Consider the following 19,988-nt stretch of genomic DNA (forward strand, 5'->3'; position numbering starts at 1 on the left):
GCTGATCACGGCTCAACCTTCGGATTCGGACACCTGGCTACCAAGCGCAGTGCGTACAAGAAGAACGCAGCATGTCCAAAGGATACGCTGCGCGTACTTCGTATCTTTCATGCGGTCCGAGACATAGCCACGTCGCCTCAACAGCCTTGCAACACGCGTCTCTACACCCTGCGTAGATCAATCGAACGGAGCACCTTCAGCGAGGGCTCGCTGCTATAAATAGAAGGGTGAGGCCATCTGATTTTCCACACCTGTCTCACTTCTCTCTCCCTAACTACTTTCTCTCTCTAGCCTATCCTAACCCCCCTGAACCCTAGGGAACCCCCTAGCACCCGAAGGAAGCCCCGAGGCTCTCGGAGTCCCTAGAAAAAGGGTCTTTCGGTTTAGAAACACTGCTCCAAGCAAAGCCCGGTTTTCTTTAAAACCTACTGTAAGTGAGCTACGCCTATGAAAAATTTAATATAGTTTTTAAATAATTATAGTAATGTTATTAGGTCCTTAGAATATTTAATTAGTCTATTATTATGGGTTATATAATTCCGTTATAATATCTTTTTAACCACTCGCGGTACGGGGGATCCGGTTTGGAGGGCCGCTTGGGTTGCTGGATTCAGAAGTGCTTATATACCAAAATAATCATGCCCTCCGGTGTTCCATGTCTGGCCTCGTCTGGATATAGTGGGTGAAAAGTATTATGTCGTGCTTATATAATACTAATAATAGCTAGACTATTAATTAGTCTCGGTGAATATTAAACTAAACCTAGTGGTAATGATACTAGGTTTTGTCGAGGGAAATTGTTTTGAGAGTAACGAAGTGCTGTTCGAGTGCCAAGTCACCACCTTCTCAAGTGAGTGCATAGTTACTTTCATCTTACACATAGATATGAAGTATTTTATATAAATTATGTGTTATGTGTGCATATTGTCTGAATACTTGCTGTTTATGCTGGATGAACGATTTTACACATGTTTTAAATGATTTAAACTGTATATGTCTTTTATATCTACAAAATATTTTGGGTAAAACATGGGTAGATGAATGATGATGGATGGAGGCTGAAATAAAGGAACATTAGTAGTTTGGACCTAGTGCCCTACATGTGAACATTGGTAGCAATGGACCTAGTACCCTATAGATGAGCATTGGCAGCTGTGCCAAAATCTGTAGATGTTTTAGATCTACAATAAACATCCTAGCAGCTGCGCTCTAAGGATGGTATCGGCAGCTGTGTCTAATAGAGAACATTATAACCTTGATAGTAGCACTTAAGTGACAGTACTGGCAGAAATGCCTCATAGAGAATGTCACAATTTTGGCAGTTGCGCCTAAGTGATAATATTAGCAGCTGTGCTTGACAACTGTGTCATTGGCAATGATGGACTTCGTGTTGTTTCCTTAGGATGATCCTTAGGAATGAATGAACGAGGAGTAGCTGATTCTTAGGGTAAATCCTTAAGAAGATAATGGGGATGGGTAATTGGGTTGATTGTTTGATGTTTAAACATAATAATTGTATTATTGTGGGTTGAAAACCCTATATACTCACCAGGTTTCCCAACCTGATCCACTCAGTTTATTTATATCACAAGTGTTGATATGAAGTCACATTAAACTGAGAGATTAAGGAGATATAAATCACTAGTGATAATGAATGTAAGTTATGTTTATGCTTATGTTTCTGTATTGACGATGACATCCCAAATGTTTTAAAATGAATAAAAATACTTTTCTTCGGAAATGCTTTGATAACGTATTTATCGTGTTTTATTGGAACAAATTCCGCAACATTTTTATTAAAAGAGGTACTCTGATTTTTATAAAGCGTAAACAAAATCGGTCTTTTTTGCCCGTGAAAATGGGGATGTCACACACAACCCAAGAATTAGGGTTTTGGTTCTGGGCTTCTTGGCCCTGCGTAAATCATTTAAGCCCCGTGTCCAAGCTTCCCTCCTACGCCCTGTGTCATAGACTACCTTACACCCCTCGTAGGACCAAACTTCCAAACACTTAAACCTTAAAATAAAGAAAATAAATATATCTGCAAGGAGCGGGTGTTACAAGTCGAGTTTAAACCTACAAAAGAAACTTCCCGATAAAACTATATGTGGTGAGGAGTTAGTGTATATAGATCTCATGTACGTAATGCAAGAGTTCATATTTTTCTATTATGTTGGCAATAATGGAACAATTTTGTTCGTTGGAATAATTTTATTGGTAGGAACAAAGAGAAACGTATTTACTCTATACTTGACAAATACCAATACATAATGGGGAGGTTAATGTTATTTTATATGTGCGATTATTTTATCTCTCCCGTATTTTTTATATGTATTTCATATTTATGATGAAATTTATGAAGATTGGGTCGCGACTTTTTATTCTGTGCAAAGGAATACTAACTAATTTACTAATTTGAGAGAAGGGTTAAAATGAAACTTCCTCCTCCTTGAAAGGTACCAAATAAATGATTACCTGAATCCGAATTTTGAACATAAACCAATCACTTTTAAAAAGTGGGCATGGGCCTAACCATGGGATGTTTAGCTCAATAGCTCTCTTATAATTTATATAGAGAAAATGACAAAAATAGCCATTTACACTAATTACATTACCAAAATAGCCAAAAAAAATCGAAATTACAAAAATAGCCTACAATTTCGCAGATGGAAATGCCCCATCTGCGAAATCACCCTTCCATCTGCGAAATAAGCATCCCATCTGCGAAATCCCCTATGTTTCACTATATAAACGTTTTTTTTCTCCATTTTCACCATTCTCTACACAAAAACTCTCTCTATCTTTGGGCTTCTCTCGGGATTTTGGCTAGTTTTTGAAGAAAATGGAGGATTATGTCAACAATCCCGCAAATATGGTTAGATTTTAACTCTTTTAATGTTTAAACTTTTTTTTTATTTTATCATTTATTGTATTATTTAGTGCTAAAAAATAGTAATTATAAAGTTTTTGAAAGGGTAATTTTGTTGTGTTTGATAGTTTTAATATTTCTTTAGTATATTTGAAGTTTAAATGCTATTTTGTTAGTGGTTGTTTGAATGTACAAGTAGAGACTGCATAGATAATCTTTACAATTTGTTATTTTTGTTGTTTGTTTAGTTGTTGTATAACCTGAAAACTTGTATATTCTTATCGTATAATTGTTTATATAAAGTGAAAAATAGTTAAATTACAGTATGTGCAAAATAGTCGTTTGTATATATATTTGTCGTATAAGTATAACATTTGTATAAGTTGAAAATTTGTCGTATATATATTGTTAGAAATTGTTTGTGTTTGTCGTATAAGTTGAAAATTTGTATACAATTGTCGTATAACTTGCAAAATTGTTAATTTGGTTGTCGTTTTATTTGAAAAATTGTTTGTTTATATGGTTATAAAATGTTAGTTTATATAATTAGAAAGATAAAAATTGTTTATATATATTTGTCGTTTAAGTTGAAAATTTGTTTAATAAAATGTTTATATAATTATGTATGATATTGTTTTTTTATCGTAAATATATTTGTTGTATAACTTGGAAAATTGTTTATATATGTGTATGTTATTGTTTTTTATCGTAAATATATAAATTATTAATTAAGAATTTGTATTTGCATTACTAATTGTTTATGTACTTATTGCAGTTCATAATCATATATTTTAAAAACAAAATATTTTTTAGTTCTCTAATTTGTTTTTGTGTTTTTTTTTGCAGCATGATTTTAGTTTTATCAATATGAAAGCAATTGTGAACTTAAAAGGCTCGGGCGGTAACATATGGGAAGTATTTGAAGTTTTAGATGATGTCAGGCGTGCCATTTTCAGAGATACTGTATTTGGTTATTTTATTGATGTCCCTCGTTTACAAGGGGATGCATTGTTGTTCCATAAAATGTTCCTTCATCAGATCCGATCGGACCCTGTTTTATCTCCAGATGGAATAAAACGATTATATTTTCGAGTAGGCAATACAAAAATGATTTCTGGGCCGAAAGAGTTTTGTTTGATAACCGGCTTCAATTTTGGGGAGTATCCAAAAAACATTGAGAAAAAAGGGTCGGAAAAATTATTAACTAGTAAAAAAAGATGTTTATTGCGTGAGCGGCTATTTCCGGACCATACCAATAGTTCGGTGAAAATCGGCGACCTGAAACGTTTAATTTTAAATCGAACATTCCTAGAACTTGACGACGTTGATGCAGTTAGAGTATGTTTGATATATATTTTGTGTGAAGGTTTTTTGGGAAAAGAAATTAATGATCGGGTGCCACAAGATTGGTTTTTTTTGGCTGAGAATTTGGATCTCTGGAACATGTATATTTTGTTTACGTTAAAAGTTTTATTTTATTAAAGTTATAATTTATATAAAAACCAATTTTTTTTTGTTTTGTTAGTTTCGCTTGAGGTAGCTATCTTTGGGATTTTACTTATGTTGACCTTGAGGATACATGAAACAAAATAGATAATTATTTATCACATTCTGAGCGTCGTCAAACTTTAAAGTACTCCGTCTCAGGATTTACGGCTCCAATAAGGGTATATAAATTTTATTATATTTAAATTGTTTTATTGTTATGTTTTTTATTTTAATTTTAACTTTTATTACTGTAATTGTAAAAAATTGTAGATATGGATATATGAGAAAAAGTAAAGACATGCCTCAGATGAAACGATGGAGTGGAACAAAAAAATTGAAATGGATTGACGTGAACAAGATTTTTTCAAAGCTACAAGTTTATAAATTTTTCGTTTATTATTAATGAACTTGATTATTATACTTTTATGTGCATTTTTAATATGTTTGATTTTTTAGGAGGGGCAACCACCAAGACAAAACATGTTACCGAGTGATGGTGAGATGACATCTTGTTATTATATGTCATTTCAAGAGTATGTATATGGTGAAGGGAAAACAGTTCCATCCCCAGTATGAGACCATTTTAAGAGACAAGACGAATCTTCGTCTAGTATGTCGTCCAGTGGTCGCTCTCATTGTAGAGGTAGGGGCAGTGGGAAACACAACCTAGACGAGGTGTTGAAACGGCTACATGCACTGGAGGAGCATGTGTTTATGAACCGACAACCTACATAGGTTTTTGTTGAAGAAGTGAATACTGAACAATTTTGGAACGACATTACTTTTGATGATCCGATAGTGTCACAAAGAAAATATGATGAACATGTTAGTTACACGCTACATTATTTTTTAAATTTTATTAACATATATGAATACCTGTGTTCATATTTTATATTTGAAAATATAGGTTGTGCAAGATGAAGTGATGAATAAAAACAATACAACCGAAAATATTTTTGGTGATATTCAAGACGACAAGGTTGTTATAGATATTACCTTTACGATTTTAATAATTACTTTTTAATGTGTCTTTTGTTATTAAGTAAAAAGTTTTATTTTTAATGTAGGTGTTGGAGGAGAGAAATGACTATGCGGGGAACAAATTTGATGATGATGTGTTTGATGTAAATGATTATAGTGATGTTAAAGAGGTTCTTATACTTACATTAATTTATATTTTGTTTTTAGTAGATTGAATCATTTATTTAATTAGATATTATTGCTTATTAAATTATGTGTCTTTCGTTATTAAGTATAAAGTTTTATTTTTAATGTAGGAGTCGGAGGAGAGGAATGACAATGCGGGGAACAAATTTGATGATGATGTGTTTGACGTAAATGATTATAATGAAGCTAAAGAGGTTCTTATGCTTACATTAATTTATATTTTGTTTTTAGTATATTGAACCATTTTTTTAATTAGATATTATTGCTTATTAAATTAGGTGTCGGACGAAGATGAAATAATAATTACGGGAATTGTAGATTATTTTGATGAGTATGATGGCAAAGAAGTTACACCCGATAAACCAAGGACTCGAAAACCATCACAATATTTGTGCCCTCCTTACACCGAGGTATTCGTTTTATTTATAAACTCATAATTTTATGTTTATGCGAATTATCTGAAAGATAGAGATTTAAACATTTGAATATTGTTTTTAGTTGCACGCGACACCGAAGCAAAAAAGAAGAGCAAAAAAGAAGGTTGATATCAAATCAACAAGCCCCGTTCCTCCTCCAGTTTTTGGTGTTGCTCACGACTTCTCCATGTTGCGCCTGCAACCTTACGTAGCAGGCGGTGAGGTTGTCATCCAAAATTATTTATTTAATTCATATGATGTCCAACATCGTTTGTTTAATTTCGTGTTAGATAGAGATTTTTGGAGCTCATTGTTTGGGCATACACACGACGGATGGTTGGAGTCATCGGTAAATTAATTGTTAATTTATTATTTTAAAAGTTAATTGTTTTTTAGTGAATAACAAAAGTATCATGTGTGCAACATATAACCATTTGGTACCGAATATTGATGGAGAGACGGTTTGAGGGCGACCGACATACAATAATATCTCCAAATTTTTTTGTTTCTCAAGCTTTGGAAGAAGGGCAGGATTGGAGGGCGTTTATGGCTGGTATTGCTACGTACCCCAACTTCATGGTTGCTTGGTGGGATGTTGATACGGTAAACTTAATTGTTTATATTGAAAATAATATCGTTATTTTTGTTATGTTTTTGTATTGTGATGTAAAGAAACATAATTTTATTTTCTGATCCTTATACAGGTCCTATTGCTGATTCATTCATCCCCTAATCATTGACTATTTGGGGAACTACGATTAGCGTCAATGGAAGTGCATATTTATGACAGTCTTGGTAGAGGGGCTTACGAAAAATTCAAATCTGAAGGAATCTTTTCCAAATTTGAACGTCGGGTGGCAAATTATTTGGACAAGATTAAGTATTGGGCCCGGAGGAACATCCCAAGGATTCCATTGAATATGCAATTCATTTATAAAGAAAATGTTCCCCAACAAAGTAGTCATTTGGGAGATTGCGGTGTTTTTGTTTGTATGTTTATGGAGCAATTCGTTTCAGGTCAACCAATACGTGTTCTTATTGACCCAAAGAACGCAGCTTTAGAGTTCCATCAACGGATGGCAAAAATATATTGGGGGTCTAGTCTTGGTCCTATGTAGTTGGATTATATAATTGTATATCTAAATTAATGTTGGATTTGATTATTAGTTTATTTTTACAGTTTCGTCAACGGATGGCAAAAAATTTAACGTTACGACAATTACAACAAATTAATGACCTACTAATAACTTATCAATACATACAACATAAGAACGACTACAACATTTGTTTTAACGTTACAAGTACATTGTTCTAAACATAAGTACAAATACAACAATTTATTGACCTAACAACTTCAAAACCATAAAAACAATATTAAAAAGCTTACAACTTGTAAACAAGAACTGCCAAGAACAACACCCAACTACAAACCAACGCTATCTTTAACTTCTTATTTTCTGATTGAAAGAGCTTATTAGAGTTAGCTACTTTAGCTATTACCATAGATGATTGGTCATTCTCTTCATCAACCCAACTGATAAACCCGCATTTTGGTCCCTGTTAAATTTAACATTGACAGTAAGAAAATAAATTTTTGTCATGTAAACACGAGGGTTTAAATTTGAATGACATTAACAACATGATACCAAATATGGGCAAGCGTAAAACAATCTTCCTGGGTTTTTAGCTGTACTTGAAATCCTAATGAGACGTTCTCCTCCGCAATTGCAGTATGCCATTGGCCTTCTTTTTCTTTTAAATCGGAGTTACTTTCTCAGTTAAATTTTTCATAGTGAGTGACACCCATTTATAGAAGAAATCATATTACAGACAATTCTTTTTGACTATGAAATGAACTGGTTTGACTATGAATTCAAAAAGTTGAACTACGAAATCCAGACAAGTACATTTTGTAGTATTGTCATATCGGTCAGTGAAATTTGACTATGAAATGAACTGGTTTGACTATGAATTCAAAAAGTTGAACTACGAAATCCAGACAAGTACATTCTGTAGTATTGTCATGTCGGTCAGTGAAATTTGACTATGAAATGAACTGGTTTGACTATGAATTCAAAAAGTTGAACTACGAAATCCAGACAAGTACATTCTATAGTATTTTCATGTCGGTCAGTGAAATTTGACTATGAAATGAACTGGTTTGACTATGAATTTACAAGGTTAAACTATGAATTTTGAACAGTACAGATACAATATTTTCTATTTATAATTGCATTTGTGTGATATTGCATTTGTGTGATGATTGTAGAGCACTTTCATCGGTTTTGAAAATGAGTACTTACAGCGAAACAAGCTTTTCTCAACTACCAATTTTCTTGCATAACCTTCAAAGAACAAAACCTAATACCTTCACAGCCATTAAGAAAACCGATACCAACCGCTTTCAATTCTGTTTTGTGGCTTTAGGTTGCGTGGTATAACATACTTCTTTTATTGAGTTATATAATATTTCATGGTAATGTATCTCGATTAGTTTTTACTTATCACTAATATGTGTTCGTTTTTATGTAGATTCGTACCTTCCTTAGGTGCATGATACCGCTGATATATGTGGGTTATTTACCCCTTCTTGGGAGCTATCTGACAATAATGTACTTTGCAGTGGCTTTAGATGGAAATCATGAACCACTACTCTTAGCAATTGGTTTGGGAACCTTAGAGTGTGAAGAATCATGGAGATGGTTCATGATGAGGTTAAAAGATTGTTTAGGTGAGGACATAGAGGTTGGTTTCATAAGCAACCTGTGTGATAAAATAGACTTTGGTGTTCAGAGTGCCTACCCGGATTCCTATCATGGATATTGTCCTAAAGATATAGCTCAAAAAATACGTGAGTCTGTCAGACATAACAATACGAAAGTCGAATCGTTGTTTTGGAAGTCATGCAATGCATATAGCGTTGATGATTTTTACTTGTGTTTGGAAAGGTTGCAAAGTACATGTAGGAAACCACCTTTCTGCACCTTGCTTAGGAGTCCAATTTACTGGCTTGACGATATACCGATTTCAAAATGGACACGAGCATTTTTCCCAAAAATACGTTACTATGTTAAATCGATTGACGTCTCTGAAATTTTACAAATTATATCCACACGTGAGTTTCCTATAACAACGATAATTGAGTTAATCACTACGTCGATACAATCAAAGTAAGGTGAACGGGCCGAAGTGGCGGGTAAGGGAGATTGTTATATTTAGTTTTTTTTATTGTGCTATTATTTTTATTAAAATATCAAATTTTACAAGGAGGTTGTCTGGTGGGTTGACCCCTTACGTTGAGAGTAAGGTTCAAAAATGTCTCAACAAGTCTTATAATTGGAATGCAAGACGTTTGTATGGGGATACATTTGAAGTCGATGACAATTTTGCCACCACCAACGTACAACTTGAACGAAGGGTATGTAGTTGTGGTAAATGACAAAAAAGCGGTATACCATGTGGCCACGCTATAGCATGTCTAAGAATCCGTACATCTGAATCCATTCACAGAATGGTTGATTACAAGTTCACTAATTATGTGTATCGACTTTCATATGGATCTGAGTTGGTGAATACTATACCATCACAAGTGAATTGGGAAATACCAAATGAAACGGTGGTCCTGTTACCTCCCTCAATGCAGTAGTTATTCATGTAGCACCTTTATATTTTATGTAGTATTATGTATTAGTTTTTATGTACCCCGTTTTTATTTTAGTGTCGTGTTACGTATTAGTTATCCATGTACCCTGTTTATATTTTATGTCGTATTATGTATTAGTTATTTATGTACCCCATTTATATTTTATGGCGTATTATGTTTAGTTATTTATTTTATGTCGTATTATGTATTGGCTATTGAGGAAACAACATACATTAAAAGAAATGGACGTTTATTAAATAGTAACGACTACACACATACAACAACAAGCAACTTAAATAACGAAAAAAAATTAACTTAACCAACATGCATATTAAAAATAAGGGACATTCTTTAAAAGATTCCATGCATCTAAGTGGGTAAACTCGCTACCAGCATATTCAAAGCGGTATAGTTCCAAAGCCACCTGCCGTAGAATGTCTTCATCCGTATTTTCATGTTCATTATCCAACTCGTTATAAATACGTTGAAATTGTTTCACCTTTATTTTCAAATACAGAAACTTCGCTTTGACATCTCTTCTTCTTCGATATTGAGTACGCCCCATTAAATGGTGAAACAAATGACAGACACAAGACCAAAATGATCCAGCACGAACTTGTGGGGGACCCGGTGGAAAATCCTCCTTAACAGTTATAATCCAAGCTTGAACCAAAGCGACCTCCTCTGCGTTCCTCCATATATGTGGTGAGTCCATAATTGCAAGGAGGGAAGTAATACGATACAATTACAACGGATATTAAAATCTATTTATAACGACTCCTTACTTTCCTGGTGCAATGGCTTGTCAGTTCAAGCAGCAATGTACTGTGTTGTCATTCGACGGGGGATGACTTGTCAACTCGAACAGTGATCTGTTGTGTTATAAGTATAGTACACTGCATTCGTCAGTTAATTTTGACTACGAATTGCAGACATATTAGAAGATTGGACTGCGATTTTATGTAGAAACTACTATTGACGTTAAGTTAAACAAATAGTTTAAATATCGTTTTTTTGATTCTACTCTCTTTGTTTCAATCAAAATGAGTTCTATATCATGGAGTAATGAAGAGTTCTTGGTTCTTACACGTGCTTATATTCATGTGTACGAGACAAGCAAGTTGAACGATCCAATGTTTTGGAGCCGTTTAACCAATATTTTCAATGCTGAAAACCGAATGGCTACAAGAAACGATCATGACGAACTAGACATCTTAGCAAGATGGTATGAAATGAAAAACGAAGTTCTATTATTCAACGATCTTTATACCAAAATTGACGACACCCGTTTAAATGCTATTGAGGAGGTCATCTTGGAAGCTGCTAAGGAGGAATACAAGTCATTAAGTAACGGGTTGGAATTCCAGTTTGAAGCCCCTTGGAATATTTTGAAATATATCCCGTTTGTTTAAAATCTATTTTAGTTTATTATGTGAGTACTAGGTTATTTTCCTGTACTAGGTTATTTTCATGTATTTCGTATGTATTTCGTTTGTTTAAAATCTATTTTAGTTTATTATGTGAGTACTAGGTTATTTTCATGTATTTTGTATGTATTTCGTTTGTTTAAAATCTATTTTAGTTTATTATGTGAGCAACTCGTATGATTAATTTGAATTAATAAATGCCCATTTCATTAGTTTTCACAATACATTAGAATACATTACTAAAAAGGATTCCATGAACCATTACAAACATTACAACAATTACATGAAAAACAACGACATAATACGAACAAAGCATTAACGTAAAACACAACTCCATGGGTTATTCTTAACAGAAATTAGAGCGGTCTACATGAAATACTGTTTATTTTTAACAACCTTCCAAACTTCCTTATATTCGAAGTCTCTGCCGTCATGCTCACAGATGTAAAAATCTGTAACAACTTCCAAGAACTCTTCTTCGTCCCGATAACGAACATTGTTACTTTTCGCATAATTACATGCTCGATTGAACCATGTCACTTCTTCCTTTACATCCATCCACTTAGTAACAACATCTGATTTTTCTCTTTTTTTTTCCTTTTCCCATCTCATGGTTAAACAAAGATGTTATGCGAGTCCATTCATCACCAATTAGGCAATGTGGGGGAGCAAGTAATGATACACCATCCTTAACACTTAGCCAACATCGTGTTAGAACTAACACCTCGTTTGTCGTCCATGGCCTTTCAGAATTGGAACCAGGTACTTCATTCGAAGAACTTGCTGCATTCGACGACATTTCTAATAATGGGAGTTCGTTTCGTTTAGGTGATTTGGGTGTTTGGTTTTTAGATCTTAAACATTTATTTATATAAATAAATAGACTATGAATTAATACTTTGACTACTAAATGGTTACATTTGGACTACGATTTTCAGATTTATTCAGTGATTTATCATGTCAAACTGTCATTTATGTCTTGTCACTTAAGGGTCTCACTACGATTTGCAGGTTACTACAGTGACTTGTCATTACTGTCTAGTCATTTTAAAGTTGGACTTGTCATTACTATCTAGTATGTATAAATACCACTTATAGCTCCAGTTTATTACAATGTCGACTTTATTATGAGTTCCTCACACAAATTCGAAGTTTGCTCATGCAACGAAGTAGATTGTTACTACTGTGATTCGGTAGACCCTTTTTTACACCCTCTTCAGCCGGGCCATATATGTCACATGAAAATTTTGAAGAATTAAAGAAGGCTGAAGAACAACAAGAAGAGGACAAAGAGTCATCCCGACTTCTCACTCAACTTGCTAATGATATTGAATCGGAATGCAAACAAGCTCAAGAATGGATTGACCTCAATAAAAAAAATCAAAGAGCATAAAGATTGGATAAAAAAGAGTAAGAAGGTAATCAAAACGACTGAAAAACGACTTGCTGAGAAGGATGAGCAGTTGATACACATTATGGTAAAAAATGATCGTTTGGAAGACAAAATGAGAATTAGGGATGACTATATAACAATGGAGAAAGAGAAGTACCCATTGCAGTTCCCTGAGTTTAAAAATTAGTTACAAAGTTGTAGTAATATTATCATGAAACAGATTAGGTTGCAAAAGGATCGTTTGTTGTTGTTTTTAAATAACATGCTGTAACTGTTAAAAAAAATCTGCAAACTATATTTTATAATATAAAGGCTTCATTAATTGTTATAATCAACAAACTTAACTAAAATATGAAAGCATAGCAATGTCTTGTAAGAGTTAATAAAAATATTACAATACATAATAAATAAACAAGTCATCATTACTCTTGATTTCAAGGTTGTTTTATATCAAAATCAGCGTTATAGGTTTGTGAGCAACCCGCTGAACCACCAATATTAAATGCCATTTTGTAGTAGAAACTATGTGACGTGCTCCGCTACCGGACGCCCTTCCAGTACAATTATTTCTCGTGTGTCCTAGTTGACCACATGTAGAACACTCTTTTATAACTAGACCCTCACTTTGGGATGGAATGCGGTCTGTGTTTCTTGGCCTGCCTGGATGATGTTTATCCATTATAGGTGGCTTAACAATCATCAAATCATCGGAGATCTCCCATTCGGATGGCTTTGGCAGAGGGTTTATTGATTCCTCATATGTTTTCCTCAGTGTTTTGGTAAAGTAAGCATTTAATGCAAACCTCGAGCAGTCTTGGTAATTGTTCACTGTTAAACATCTTATGACATGACCACAAGGTATCCCATCAAGTTGGCAATGCCTACATGTACATGTCATATGTTGAAAATCAACAATCACATTTTGTGCCCCTTTTTGACCTCGCATTTCGTATTGAGATCATGCGAACATCCCATTTGGTAAAAGTTTTCTTGTTTTCTTTTACAACTTCATCCGCCCAAGGGGTAAGTATTGTTGTTGCTTCCGCTAAAAAAACAGCCAAAATGAAGAAGTTAAGATCAATAACATCAAAATTAATAAAACATTAATATTAAAAATTTACTTAATACCTGCAAAGTTACGCCTTTGAAACCACCATTGTTGCATTGTAGCATGAAAAAAATCGATCAACATAAGTATTGGCACCTTACGTGTGTGTCTAGATAATGCATTTATAGACTCCGCACTGTTGGACGACATAAGATTCTATCGGTTCCCTTTAAAATGTGCCATTGACCAAGTTTCTGGATTTATACTTTTTAAGTACTCCCATACTGGTTCTTTTGTCTTTTTCATAACATCCATGGCAGCATCAAAAGCATCAACTGTGTACGCCCTACACACCTCCCAAAAAATTTCTTTAACCGTCTTACTCTTGCTGAATCTAGATACTATGTTGAAATACAAATGGACACCACATATTCCATGATGAGCGTGAGGAAAAATGTTGGCAACGGATGTTGCTATAGATGGAGACCTATCAGATATAATTGTAAGCTCCTGCATATTTCCTATGCAATCACGTAGTTTTTGAAAAAACCATGTCCAAGAATCGGTACACTCATTTTTGCATATACCATATGCAACCGGTAATATTTGGTTTTGTCCGTCCTTAGTTACTGCAAGTAACATGGTACCTTTGAACTCGCCCTTTAGGTGAGCTCCAGCTACTACTAGGGTCGGTTTACAAAAATTGACAAAAGCGCGTACCTACAATACATTGTATATCTATTCAAATACACCAAAATAAATATTAAAAAATTAATATAATATGATAATACTAACCGAGCAACCGAGTGCGACGTACAAAAACTCAAAGCGATCATCAGCATCTGTTTTAATATGTGTGACAGTACCCGGATTATGTTTGGCCAAGTTGTGACAATACGCCAGAAGTTTGGTAAAAGAATCCTCTTTCGTACCCCTTAACGACAACAATGCATATTGCTTCACACGCCATGCCTGATGGTATGAGATATTGATATTCAATTGAGCATTCATATCATTAACAATTTCTTTTCCCCGATAAACTCTACTATAGTCTTCAGCCAAAACATCAACAACATATTCACCCAAAACATATTTGTTTGCTTGTCGATGATTAGGTTGCAACAATGTTGAAGAACATGTGTGTACATCAACAAATTTATCCACTTGGAAAAGTCCATCAGAATTTTTAATTGCTTTTGCTCTTAGTAACCAAGAGCAATTTTTCGAAACACACACAGCTTCATACCTTGATTTGGTGGATCTACTTGTCCTCGTCTAGAAACCTTCTCGAAGACATTTTTTACCAATACACCGCTTTAAAAGTTCTTTGTTCTTAAATATACTCTCACATTGAATCTTTTGAAGATTCATGTCTACTATTTGTGTTGGGATATCTTCATTAATATCAACTGGGCATGCTAGTACAGGGAGCATACCGTGAAAAAGGTTATCGGGAAACTTAGCTTTAACTTCATAATCCAACTCATCTCTATCGGAATTGCTTTGTAGCTCGGTTATATCTAAACGTACATCACCAACATCAACATAATGCCCGTAAACATGATTTTTTTCATTTTTTTGACTTGATTTTTTTTTCTTTTTAGTTTTATCTACCACACGCCTATTCATAATTTTAACTTCTTGTTCGGAAACATCATCACAACGACCACCCACATGATTAAGATATGTACCAACATCATCATCACCAACAGACTTGTAATTCTCAGGATCCACATAGTGAATAGGTGAATAACTAACATTAACATTTTCAGCAACACTGTGAAACTGAGGTACACTAGGAGTATTGAAAGTACCTATCGGATCGTTGCTCCTTTATAACTGCATAAATTACCAACAAGCTGGTTTCCAATTTCACCACCCCCATTAACCTCCTCAACTTCATCAACCACCACAAACACTTTCACAGCCCTTCCTCCACTACATTTGATTACGTTTATCAACATTCTAACATCTATGTCTTCAACTATAGCTATATAATAATTTAATTCAGGATGGTGGAAACGAAGACTAATTCTATATTTGTCTAACAAACCAATTTTGCTCCTTACCAAAGATACAAAATCAGTATAACTAATATACTCAGAAAATATCAAAGCAAATTCAGAAATACCTCCCTGTGGACATATGTATTCCAGATTAGTTCCATTAACTTGCCATCTCCCACCGGTTACAAGACAAACCAAATATTCAATCATTTTTTGAGCAAATTTTAGAGAAAGTTCCTAAACAAATAACAACCAAAATGATAATTTTCGACAAAACTTTTTATACAGCAACATGATTTCGTAGTCAAACCAATTCATTTCATAGTCAAACTAAAAAAAAACAAAACAAAACAAAAAAAACCACAAATTCGCAGATAGAATGAGAGTAAATCGCAGATGGAGCTATTCCATCTGCGATTTTACCCCTATATATAGAGAAAAAAAAAATTAAAAAAATTAAAAGCACCTGCGAATGTACAAACACCTAAAGAACAGCTGTGCTTTAGGTGCTTGTACATACGCAGATGGAATGGTCATTTCGCAGATGGGGCATTTCCATCTGCGAAATTGTAGATTGTTTTTGTAATTTCGATTTTTTTTGGCTATTTTTGTAATGTAATTAATATAAATAACTATTTTTTTCATTTTCTCATTTATATATATAATCAATGATAATCGTGATGTTTAACTGAATAGCTCTCTTTTAATTTATATATAATCAATGATAATCGGGATAATCACTAATATCTATTTATAAGAAATATTATCCAACAACTACACATCTTTAAAATAAAAATTATTTCTAAAGCACATATAATTCATATGGCATGATCAATTTCTTTTTATTAAATTGACGTAAAGTATCTATTATTATTAATTTTAGATAACTAAATTACCTTAGCTCTTTTCAATATAACTAATTTCTAAAGCAAATAATTCATATAGAAAATCAATATTCTTTTATCCATTAATTTTGACATCAATATATCTCTTTAAAAAAAATGACATCAATATATATTACTACATTTTTTAACTTACTTCTTTTATTTTATGCGATACAACTAAAACATGTTATTGTGAATTTCATGATATTATTTACCCACTATATGAAATTCATTATTTTATTCACGAAGTCTACAAACTTCAACACGATGTTCACACATTTGTATATTAAATTGAGAAAAGTTGTCTCCACAACCAACCTCTAAAAATCATGTCTGTTGCTGGCAAACAAATGACTTTTTCTCGAATTGTTTATTATTTAGAAAATTTGAGTCTAATCGGACTAAACATTTGAAAACATATTTTTGTTTTCATACAATAAAAATTTGTAGGATACAACAATTTATGAAAACAAAAGCTACGCTAACAATTCACTCCATAAACCAAAAATTCTCAAAAAAATCTAGTTTACTGTATTACCTTTATAAAATATTTGGACGGAAGCTCATCCATTTTCTAAGCAAACAACACAATTTCCATTATATGTCACGCTTTGACAAGAAATAAATATATAAACGTTATATTTTGACATATGAATGCAATGACATAATATATAAATTTTGTATTAAGAGATTCTATGTTATCAACTTATTATATGTAACTTATATATATTAATATACTCCTAAATGTATAATATATATATATATATATATATATATATATATATATATATATATATATATATATATATATATATATATATATATATATATATATATATATTAATATACTCCTAAATGTATAATAAGTAAAATGATGATGTGTCAATCCATTAAACTCTAATAAGTTTAATGGATTGTGAATGACCTTGATATCTTAAAACATAGAGTTCACATGTTTTAATTCACAATCAATCATATGTTTCTATATATAAGTTATATGTTTTAAGATACCAAGGTCATTCACAATCGATTAAACTTATTAGAGTTTAATGGATTGACACATCATCATTTTATTTATTATACATTTAGGAGTTTATTAATATATATATATATATATATATATATATATATATATATATATATATATATATATATATATATATATATATATATATATATATATAAGAAAAAAGTTAAATATGTAAGTTTAAACATTTAGGAGTTTGAATTTATAAAGAAAAATAAGAAAAATATTGAATTATTGAAATTAAAGTGTTTATTTCTCTTTTAAAGTTAAATAGATAAATTTTAAAAAATTTGAGTTTTAGTTTAGAAAATTTGAAATTAGAAGGTAAGTTGAATTAATGAAATTCATATCAATTTATTATTATATTTACTACAATTATTATATTTAAATATAATGTGAAATTTAATAAATGAAAAAACCATAAAATGACATGTGAAATAAACTAATTTAAAATAACCACATAATGACATATGACAAAATAAATGAGAGTGTGATATGTGGCAGTAAATATTTTTACTTATGAGAGTAGATTATACGTTTTAAGAATGTGAATTCATATGTCAAAATTATAACATGTGAATTCTTTGTTTTAAGATATGAATTAAATGTTATATGATGTGAATTAAAACATCAGAAATTCTTTAGCCATGAGCATGGATCAAGTATCCAAAAAAAAAGTAAGGTGAGGGTTGATGTGGTGAATAATATTTACAACATTCTAAAATTTTGGGTTTAAACCAATAATAGCATACACAACTAGAGTCTTTTCTAGAACCGATGAATCAATGTTGTCAAGCATATAAACAATGGACTTGATTCAAGTGCAATTATAAGTAGAGACATTAGAATCACCTTGAGTAATCGTGCGGATATCATTATCGATTTGAATAACTTTCACATATTTATTTATACGAAACAGGCTCTCTAAATCTGACCGCATCTCATATATATATATATATATATATATATATATATATATATATATATATATATATATATATATATATATATATATATATATATATATATATATATATATATATATCACTTTCTTTCTTGAGAACCATCTATAATAAAGATTCAAAGGTAGTATCGTATATCCACATTTGAACTATGGAGTCAATGCACTCCTATTCTTCACCAGTTTCAACAGCTTTTTCACTTGGTTCCTTTAAGTGATAGGAAACCCCAAAACTTGTGCAATCAGTATGGAACAGTTTATGCCATGCATCATATTTTACTTTATCTAGGTCAAGAACAATGAGACTGGAGGATTTTATGTTGTAAATGCCATAGGGTTTTTCGGAATTGGCATCGGTGGAGGATGATGATTTAGTGACCATGATTTTTAAAGAAGAATTAGGGCTAACATATAAGGAAAATGATGATAAACAAGAGAATGGTTAGAGAAAAAGAACGATGCCAAGGATAAGGAATTGGCGGCCAAGGTGAGAAAGCTGTAAATTCATCTTTCATGGCATTAAACTAGTTTAGGTATTTGAAAGCCTATAAGTAAGAAAGGGACGTAGGGGAAATATATTGATTGTGAAGTTTTAGTTTACGAACAGGTTTGTGAATCCCTGTATGGGCACAAGTCATTATGGGATCAGTAGAAGAGGGTGTTCGATTTGGAATAGGACTAGAAGTCGAGGAGACAGGTGGATGAGATGAGGTGATAGTGCCAAGTAAATGAGAAAGAGAGGAAGAAGGGGAGTTGTTTATGGATGACGATTGAGAGAAAGTTAGATCGAAAATGGCAGAAGTCGACGGATGCATGGCAAAGCCAGAAGTAGCTGAAGAGCCAACAAATTACAAAGAAGAAAATGGAGAAAACATCAAGTTTGTGGCAGATAAATTAGAAGTATTGAATGACTCTAGAAAGGAATAATTTGAGGTAGCATTTAGCGTGAATGACCAAAAGGGAAAAATGGTCTCATCAAAGGTAATATGTCTATAGATATGGAATTGGTGTGAAGGTTGAGATAACCATACCTTTTATGTTGAGTAGGGTAACTAAGGAAAATATATGGGTGGAATGTAGAGAGGGTATATGAGGAGTTGGATTATGAGAGTAGCAAATGCAACCAAAGACCCAAAGATGAGAGTATGGTGGAGGTTTGGTATATAGATTTTGATATGGAGATATATTTTTGAGTTAAATGATTTTCACATCTTTATTTCTGCTAAACAGGTTCTATAAATCTTTCATGTCTCATATGAAGTAATTTGTTTCTTGAGAAACATATGTAATAAATATTCATAGGTAGTACCGTATATGTAAGAACATATATGCGAATTTTATAAGATTATGAAGTTGTGACTTCATAAAATGCCCAATATAAGTTTACGTCACTTGTGTGAGGTTAGATAGGTATGTTTATGAGAAGTAATGCATGAGAAGATGCATTTTGGCAAAAGGGTAAAATGGGAACATTTATGCTTTTAGGCCACACTTGTGACTTAATAGATTATAACATGTATTAATTTAGTGATAAATGACTTAACATAGTTGTAGAATGTATCCCTACCTTTGTATGCATATAAAGATTATAGGAAGTGGGTTAGCACGAAGAAGTTATGTGCGTTAGAAGATTGGAAGAAAATTGTCCCCAAAGTTGGA

Source organism: Lactuca sativa, chromosome 8 (assembly GCF_002870075.4).
Source record: "Lactuca sativa cultivar Salinas chromosome 8, Lsat_Salinas_v11, whole genome shotgun sequence".
Taxonomy (NCBI): domain Eukaryota; kingdom Viridiplantae; phylum Streptophyta; class Magnoliopsida; order Asterales; family Asteraceae; genus Lactuca; species Lactuca sativa.